A 9,820-nucleotide genomic window follows, 5' to 3' on the forward strand; every position below is an offset into this window, starting at 1 on the left:
GTGGAGTGTGATAGGCATTGGGCTAGATCAATTTGGGAGTGGAGGAGGGATTGGGCACCCTGCTCCCCCATGGTGGATCCCCTTAAGGGATCTGGGAGCTGTGGCACAAGACAAGGACAGCACAGTGGCTGTGAGCTTGCTATATCCAGGAGGGAGGGAAAGGGATTCACTTTAAACAATGGCGTAGGGAGTAGGGGTGTATGGATTTCCCACTGTCCGTCCCGGTGGAGAATCTGTGGGGGGGGGGAGAGGCGATCTGTTCCTCCCCCCCAGAATCCTCGTGGAGCAGCTCCGCTCCACAAGAATGCCGCAGAGCCGAGGGCCGCCCTGTTCCACCATCTACCTGCCCAGGATTCCCCCCCACCATTTTTTTCAGTTCCGGAACTTATGTAAATACGTTCGTAATTCCTGCCGGAAAATCCTTTCCATGCACCCTTGGTCTCCGTAAGAGTAAAGCCCTTTGCAGGGATTCCCCGCGTAACTTCCGGTCAGCTGACCTCACTTGACCTGACCTCACTGGAGCTGTCCTGACCTCACCTCACCTGACCTCACCTCACCTGACCTCACTGGAGCTGTTCTGACCTCACTGAAGCTGTCCTGACCTCACCTCAGCTCACCTCACCTCCACAGATAATAAACAGAAAAGATGGAGGATTTCCATGGATGACTCAGCACGAGTGAAAGAAACCCTCTGGAAAATGCCTCGTAAAAAGGGTAAAGCTGCTCACGGTCTTTCTTCCTCCATTTCCGATTTACATTTTTATTTTCGTAATTATTTTCGAAAAATCCTCCCTTTGGCAGAGAAAAAAAATTTGAGTCCACGTGAGCTCTGGTCCAAGTTGACCTGGCTACCCCATTCTGAGGAGGATTCCACGGACTGGATTTGTCAGAATTCAAGCCCATTTAAAATCCTTGGGGGATATTGCTTGGCCTCGTGGACTCTCCAGTATGGGGTTCTGCAGGGGTCAGTTTTGTCCCCCATGTTATTCAACATCTATGTGAAACTGTGGGGTGCAGTCATCTGGAGTTTTGGAGTACACTGTCATCAGTATGCTGATGATACACAGCTCTATTTCTCCTTTTCATCTCCTTCAGCTGAGGCTATGGACGTTAGGGAAGGGGGAGAATTCCGCCACGGACACAATGAGACTGGATTCCAAGAATCTGGCCCCTTTGGGGCCCTTGGAAGAATGGAGAACTCACCTCTGGCTCCCCCCAGAATCCATGCAGGTCGGCTCCCTTGTTGTGTTGATTCTGTGGAGCTGGCCGCTGGCTCCGCTCTGCTGGTGATACAGCCAGCCGCCATTGCCGTGCCGTATCACTGGGGTAGGGTAAGTGAGTCTCCAGATGCAAATGGCATAGTGGATGCCATTTGCGGCCATAAACCTGGTAGATTAGCCTAAATGCAGCCATTTATGGCTGCATTTAGGCTAATCCACCAGCTTTACAGCCGCAAATGTCATCCACTAAACCATTTGCGTCCTTCCCTGTTTTTCCCCATGATAGGCTACACAAATATTTGCGTAGCCTATAACGTGAACAGGGACGCAAATGGTGTTGTGGACACCATTTGCATCCCTGTTCATGCGATAGGCTACGCAAATATTTGAATAGCCTATCGTGGGGAAAAACAGGGAGGGACACAAATGGTTTAGTGGATGACATTTGTGGCTGTAAAGCTGGTGGATTAGCTGCTGTAAAGCTCGTGTCAAAAAACAGGGCCGCAAATGGCATAGTGGACGTCATTTGCAGCCGTAAAGCTGGTGGATTAGCCTAAATGCAGCCATAAATGGCTGCATTTAGGCTAATCTACCAGCTTTACGGCTGCAAATGGCGTCCACTACACCATTTGCATCTGGAAACGCAAAAAAACCACCATGATAGGCTATGTAAATGTTTACATAGCCTATCACGGCTGATTAAAAAAAAAAAACAACGCGCGTACACAAATGGCAGCGCCCATGGGCGCCGCCATTTGCGTTCCTTATTTTGGCACGTCTTAGTCTATGTAAACATTTACGTAGACTACGACAGCGAAAATAAGGGGAACGCAAATAGCGTAGAAGCTACTGGCATTCGGCCCCCCCCGAAACCCATGGCGATACAGCCTCCCACCCCCTGCCCCCCCCCGCGGAATCCCCCCCGGGACAAAGCTTACTTGGGGCGAATGTTCCAGCGGCACCGGTGGTGGCAACGGCAGCTAGTCTCTCGTCCGGCTGCTGCGGACTCAAATGGTGGCCACCGTAGCGGCTGCCATTTGCGTCCGGCCAGGCTGCCATGATAGACTACATAAATACTTACGTAGCCTATCACGGCAAGCAAAAAAAAAACCATGTACGCAAATGGCAGCTGCTACAGCGGCCGCCATTTGCGTTCCCTTTTTTTTTTGCTGTTTTAGCCTACGTAAATATTTACTTAAGTTATTACGGTGAAAAAAAGGGGAACGCAAATAGTGTAGTGGGTGCTATTTGCGTTCCTTTTTTTCCCGCCGTAATAGCTTACGTAAATATTTACGTAGGCTAAAACGGCGGGGGGGGGGGGGAAGGAACGCAAATGGCGCCCACTACGCTATTTGCGTTCCCCTTTCTTTTTGCCATAATAGCTTACATAAATATTTACATAGGCTAAAACAGCGAAAAAAAGGGAACGCAAATGGCGGCCGCCGTAGCTGCCACCATTTGCGTATGCTGTTGTTGTTTTTTTGTTTTTTTCCGGAAGGCTGCCCAGCGGCCGGATGTCTGGCTGTGGGCGGCCCTGGCCGGCGGCTCTGCGGAATCTCCGTGGAGTGGAGCCAGCCGGATTAGGATTTCGGGGGGAGGTGCGGGGCGCCTCCCCACAACCACGAATCACCCCAGTGAAAAGGTAAGTGACTTTCGTACATCCCTAGCTGCACTCATGGGTGTGTCCCTCTCCCTGCCAGCCATGTGCCAGTGCCCTTGCCTCAGTCCATCAAGACAGCTATCATCTTTGTTGCCCAATCAATGTGGCCTCCTGGCATAGCTGGATCTCTCCTTCCAGGCAGGTGGATGACAAGTCAGAAGTGTCTGATGTCCTCAGCACTAGGGATGTATGAATCACTTGCCTGGTTCTGGTTGGGACATCCACTGGGGGGAGAGGTGCTCCGTCCCTCCCCCCGGAATCCTTGATGGGGGGGAGGTGATCCGGTCCTCTCCCACAGAATCCCGCCCGGCCGGCTCTGCTCCACAGCAGCTCTGCGGAGCAGCCGGCCAGGTCCGTCCGCAGCTGGACTTCCAGCTGCGGACGGACTGCTGCGGACGCAAATGGCGTCCGCCATAGTGGCCGCCATTTGCATCCTTCCAGGCTGCTGTGAGAGGCTACGTAAGTATTTACGTAGCCTATCACAGCATCTCCCCCCAAAAAAGGCGTACGCAAATGGCGGCGGCTATGGCGCCCGCCATTTGCATTCCCTATTTTTTGCCATTCTAGCCTACATAAATATTTTCGTAGGCAATTGCGGCAGAAAAAAGGGAACTGCAAATAGTGTAATGGGCGCTATTTGCGTTTCTTTTCTTTTTTTTCGCTGTAAAAGCCTACGTAAATATTTACGTAGGATAAAATGGCGAAAAATAGAGAACGCAAATGGCAGCCGCCGTAGCCATCACCATTTGCATACGCTAGTTTGGGGGGGGGGGGTTAGCCGTCATAGGCTACGTAAATTCTTACGTAGCCTATCACAGCTTGAAGAACGGCAATGGCGGCCACAGCAGCCTGGCCGCGGCTGGCCAGGAGACCAGCCGCCACCGCTGCTGCTGCCAGAACCGCTGCCACCACCGCCGAATCTGCCGTATCCACCCCAGGTAAGTTCCATCCCGGGGGATTCCGTTTGGGGGGTGGGGGGTCAGGAGGTCGTTCCACCACGGATTCTGGGGGGCCAGATTCTAAACTGGAATCCGTGGCAGAATTCTCTGCCATCCCTACTCAGCACAAGAGTGTTACACGTTCTCCAGTTTCAAGGCCCAATGAGTGACGCACTGTTACTCCTTTACTTCTTTCTGTATCTGACTGTCTTTCATTTGCTCATGCTGTTTGACCTAGGGCAGTTAACCCCAGTCACCCCTCACTATTGTCCCCTATAAAGGAATATGCCCTCTTGGCAGGCCTTGGGGCACCTCGGTGCTGTTCTGATCGGCTTCATATCACAACGAGGCACCGCTGAATCAGCCCGCTTCATTATTTGGAGTTTTTACCAAAGCGGTGCACAGCCCTACTATAATGTTAACTTGACCAAATCAGTTTGGATGGGGTTTAATATGGCAAGTCAGAGTAGGGACAGTATTGTTGCACAGTACAACATACAATGTAAAACAGCATAGGTTAAAGATTTGGGCATATGACCAATGGAAGTTATAGATTCAATAGTAGAACCAAATCATAGGAAACTCTGTCAAGAAATAATGGAGGATATTGGTTTATCCCCTATACATTTGTCCTGAATGGGAAGGATCTCTACAATTAAAATGAACATGCTCCCAAAAGTTTTGTATTTGTTAATAAACATTCCATTAAAAGTTAAAGAATCAAGGCTTAAATATTGGCAGGATTAATGTAATGTATATGGTTAATAAAATGTCTTAAAATAGTAGGGCTGTACATGGACCCCCCACTTCACTTTGGATGCCAATTCAGACCTTCTGAAGCAGCCCCGCTTTACTTCAGACCAATTTAGACCCAATCCGCTTTGCTTCAGATTCAGATCTGGATATCTCTTGATTTCATATGATTTTTGCAGAGCAAATCCCCCAAACCACCATCATATCACAGAGTGCATCTGCTTCCATGGACTGAACCTGAAAAATCATGGATCTACCACTCACAGGCACAGCCACGGTGCAAAAACAGGGATCCTGTTGATTTCATATGATTTTTACAGAGCAGATTCCCCAAACTACCATCCAGTCACAGAGCACATCTGCCTCCATGGATTGAACCAGAAAAATCATGGATACGCCACTCGTGGGTATAGCCACGGTGGAAAAACTTGGATTCGGGGAAGGGATCCTTAGGGATCCTCATGCTTTTTACAAGAAGCTACCCCAAAACATTGTCATAGCACAGAGCACATTTGCCTTCATGGACTGAACCAGAAAAATTGCAGATCCGCCGCTTGTGGGCACAGGTACAGTACAAAAACATGGATCAGACATTTATATGTGATCCACATGAAACCAGGGTCAAATCATAGATCACACAGATGCCCATGCACTAAATCTAATCCATGTTTTTATGCCATGGTGGTTCCCATGAAGCATGGGAGTGTCATTCTCATGGATTCATGTTTTTACATCATACTTGCTCCATGAAGTACCAGATCAATAATTTTAATACTTTCCTCTGTGGCCATGGAAGTTATCTGTGATGTAATAACAGATCACATCCATTTGTGAGGACACTATATTAAAAACCAGAGAACCCATAAGTAACTGCATCTTGAATCCATTTTTTTTCTTGCCATCCTGGATCTGAGAAATATAGGATCTATGCCCCTAACATGGACTTATTTTGTGATTCAGCTATAATTTTGGCTGCACCACAAAATCCAGATGATCTATCAGGATCCACGCCTTGCATAAATGGTTCACACTATTTGAGGTGAAGCAGAAGATCTGGGATCTGCTGGGAAGCAGGAGATCTGGGATTCTTAGTGTGCATACTTGGACAAAGATGAGTTCTGTGCTTTGAAGGGGGGGTTGGGGGGGACGCAATGTAAAAATTCAGAGGATTCATATTGAATTGAACATCTTACCCATGGCTTTATAGCATGATGGTGCTAAGAAGCCCAAATCTGTGTTTTTTGTCACTCAATCCATAGGCATCGATGTGCTCTGTGATATGATGGTGTTTGGGGGTATCTTTCTTGTAAAAATCATGAGGATCCCTGCCTCGGACCCTTGTTCTTGTGCCGTAGCAGCGCCCACAAGTTTTTCTGGTTCAGTCCATGGAGGCAGATGTGCTCTGTGATTGGATGGTGGTTTGGGGGGTGTCTCACCTTTAAAAATTATTTGAAATCATGAGGATCCCTTTTTTATTTTATGGATCCTTGTTTTACTTTCTTCCCATGCTATGACAGCTAAGTTAGTGTCTCCCCACCCCACCTTTCTGTAATAGGTTTACCAATCATTCTTGTTAGTTCATTTAAAAATCCAGAAACTTCCACTGTAGTTGCTTATCTCCCTGTCCCCCCTTTCAATTATCTCTCAACCATTACTTTGCCTTTACTTTGATTCTGTCTAGTTTTTTTTTTATAAATATCCTTGTTCTTGGCTCCCCTCCACCTCCCCTTCTCAGTTCCAGTATTCCTTCCCTTCCCATTTTTGATCTCTTTTCCCTAAAGAATTAAATGATTGATTGAATGATTAAAAACACTTTCTCCTCTGTTAGGATTATCATTAGTCCCCACCCCTTTTGCTTGTACTTTAGTGTTTGCTTTTCTTTTGCTCGTGCGTAGGGATGTATGAAAGTCACTTACCTTTCGCGGATTATGTTGATGGGGGGGGAGGCGTTCCGTCCCTCCCCCCAGAATCCGCGACAGGGGGTAGGCGATCCGTTCCTCCCCCCGGAATCTTCCGTGGCCGGCTGTGCTCCACGGCAGCTCCGCAGAACAGCCGGCCAGGCCCAGTCAGGCCAGAGCCTCCCGCAGCCGGATTTCCGGCTGCTTAGGGTTCTGGGGAAAAAACAAAACCGCGTACGCATTTGCGTTCCTTATTTTTGCCGTCTTAATCTACGTAAATATTTACATAGACTATGATGGCGAAAATAAAGGGGAACGCAAATAGCGTAGTGGACGCTATTTGCATCCCTTTTTGATTTGACGTTTTTGCCTACGTAAATATTTACATAGGTTAAAACAGCGAATCAAAAAGGGACGCAAATAGCACCCGCTACTCTATTTGCATTCCCCTTTATTTTCGCCGTCATAGTCTACGTAAATATTTACATAGATTAAGACGGCAAAAATAAAGAATGCAAATGGCGGTGGCCGTAGCCGCCGCCATTTGCATATGCGGTTTTTTGTTTTGTTTTTTAACCCAGCCATGATAGGCTATGTAAATCTTTACATAGCCTATCACGTCGTTTTTTGTTGTTGTTGTTTTTACAAGACAAATGGCGGTGGCGGCAGCCAGTCGGAAGACCAGCCGCCGCAGCTGCCGCCGCTGCAGCTGGAGCCGCCGCCGAAGCTGCCGCCGCCCAGAAGATCCACCCCAGGTAAGTCTGGCCCTGGGGGGGATCTGCAGGGGGGCGGGGGGGCAGGCCGTTCCACCACAGATTTCAGGGGGCCAAATGCACTGGCATTTGGCCTCACCAAGATCCGTGGCGGAATTCTCTGCCATCCCTACTTGTGCATGTGTGTGTGTGCGTGCGCACGTGCTTGTGCTGTGTGGACAAGCAAACAGTGTGTGTCAAAGGAGTACACACAGTCCACATATCCAAAAACAGTGTGCAAAGCACTACACACATTAACAGCTATTATTTAAATAATATAATATTACACTGTGCTGCAAAGCAAGCCAGCCCAATATGAGGCATCTTCGGGTCTTGGCAGGGTCAGAGGTGGGCGAGGTGTTGCTGTGCCCTCCTGGCAGGGTTGGTGTGTTGCTTCCTGCCTCTATCACTCCAGCAGACAGCTGTCGTTGCTCTTCGTTCAGATCAATGGGCCTACCTGGCAGGGTTGCTGTCTTTGTTTGCTTCCTGCCTACCAGCCAGTATTTTCCCAGGCAATTCAGCCAAAGAGACCCTGGGGGTTATTGACTATAAATAGGAAAATAGTACTATTTCCACTTCAAACAAAACTACAGCAGAGTTTAGGGACAGTGACTTCCTCACCGCTTTAACACCTAACTTGATTATCCCTTTATGAACTTTGGTTTGAGTTTCTTAGAACAGCACATTTTACCTGCGCCTTCCACAAAACCTAGTGGGCCAAACTGTCTGAGATTTTGTAGGTCAGATGCAGTCCAGGGGGCTGAGAGGGGTCCAGATTTCAAGCACTTCTTTGGAAACAGTGAAAAGTTATAGCTCTTTGCTTTAAGAGATTTTTTTTTTTTAATCTAATTTACCTGCACCTAGCACAAAAACTACTGGGCCAAACTGTCTGAACTTTGGCAGTTGGAGTCCCCTCCATCAGGGCTGCGTGGTCTGCAAATTTAATGTATGTATCACGAAAAGTGAACAAGTCATGGCCATTTGTGTTTTCCCGTGCAAATCAATGGGAAAATTTCAAAAACGAGTGATTCGGATGTCCGAAACTCTCTTCGGATTTGGATCCGAGTTGAACCAAAGGGGGTCTGAATCGGTCCAAAGCAGAGCAGGACTGCTTCAGAATATCAGAAGCAACATCCAAAGCAGAGCAGGGGATCCTTGCACAGGCCTAATTTCCACCATCTCACTCCCTCTCCCAAATTGCAAAAGGCCAACAACCACTCGGAAGAGCTCTGCTGGATGACAGTGAGAACATGCAATCCTGGTGGGAAAGGACCCCCTTTTTGCCACCCTCACCACTACAGCTTACGTTCAATAATAAGCTTTAATTTGTGTTTTGTTGGACTCAGCACAAGTCTTCCTCCACCTACATTCTAACTCCCTTCTCTCTTGCTTCATTGTGTTCATCTCCTATCGAGTTCAATGAGAAATTCAGAAAAATTGCCTTGTACATCTGGACCCAATCACAATACGTATATGAAACCCACACAGGAAGATCTTAACTCAGATGATAGGTTGCATAGCATGAAGCTGCATCTCCCTGGCCTCATGCCACTCACAGTTGGAGCTCACAAGGGGGAAGTCTTGTGATGGGAAACTATTGAAGAAAGAGTGCCCTGAATAAGACAGGGGAACAATTTACACTCAAAATCCAGACTTGGCAAAAGAGAAACAAAAGAAAAGCCCTTGTCACTACACACGTGGGTGATCATCCATTCTGCTAACACCTTTCTGTTTAGGATACCTACCGGCTGATCCCACCAGAATCACAGCCAAAAACGGCAACCTTCTACTCTCGGAAGCGGGACCCTCAGCAGCTGACCCTGGTGGGAGGGGGAACACATGCCACCACAGATAACTGCTGAAGCACCATCCTTTCCCGTGTGCGTCCACACTGATGCTATGGCACTGCAAGCTGCCAGCAAGGTTTGCTTTTTCTGCAGTCTCAGGGCCAAAAGGGTATTGCACAGCTCTCTGTGGCCCATGACCAGGTACTCCACTCCAACCACTGAGGCTGCTGTCTAACCATGCATTCACGTCTTGCTGTAACAGGGAAGAAAGCCAAAGCCACACAGGTGGTCTCCACCTACAGAGGCCCAGCACAAGCTGCAAGAGGACAACAGGAGGCGCCACAGCACACCCATGGCATTCTCCCCCTCTAGCACCATGGCAGTGGGGAAGGCTGACCCAGGGAGCCCCATTTCCACCATGACGTCACTTGAGTGCTGCTGGGGTCCAAGGAGAGTTCAGGGGAACACCAGGCAGGGCAAGAGATGGCTAGAGACTGCATTGTCCATCAGAAAGTAGTGAAGACAGCATCAGGGAGCTGAGCTGGAGCTGGGGCATATCTCAGCTGGAAGATGAGCAGTACACTTCGAAGTGTGTGCTAAGCTGTGTGCCTCTACTTATGCACAAGCTGCAAATCTGGAAACAAACAGAAGTATTACAAAACACCAGTAAGCTCCAGAGACTTCATTCCAAAAGAAACCAAACAGATACAAGAGCTGCACCCCTCAGCACTCAGAGAATATCAAACAACTGATAACATCCGACGCCGACAGACAATTGCAGCAGCGCAGAATCTAGCCACCTTAGAGGTTAC

This window comes from Heloderma suspectum, chromosome 4 (genome assembly GCF_057233095.1).
Source record: "Heloderma suspectum isolate Gila_16-S chromosome 4, 16-S_ref, whole genome shotgun sequence".
In the NCBI taxonomy this organism is placed as follows: Eukaryota; Metazoa; Chordata; class Lepidosauria; order Squamata; family Helodermatidae; genus Heloderma; species Heloderma suspectum.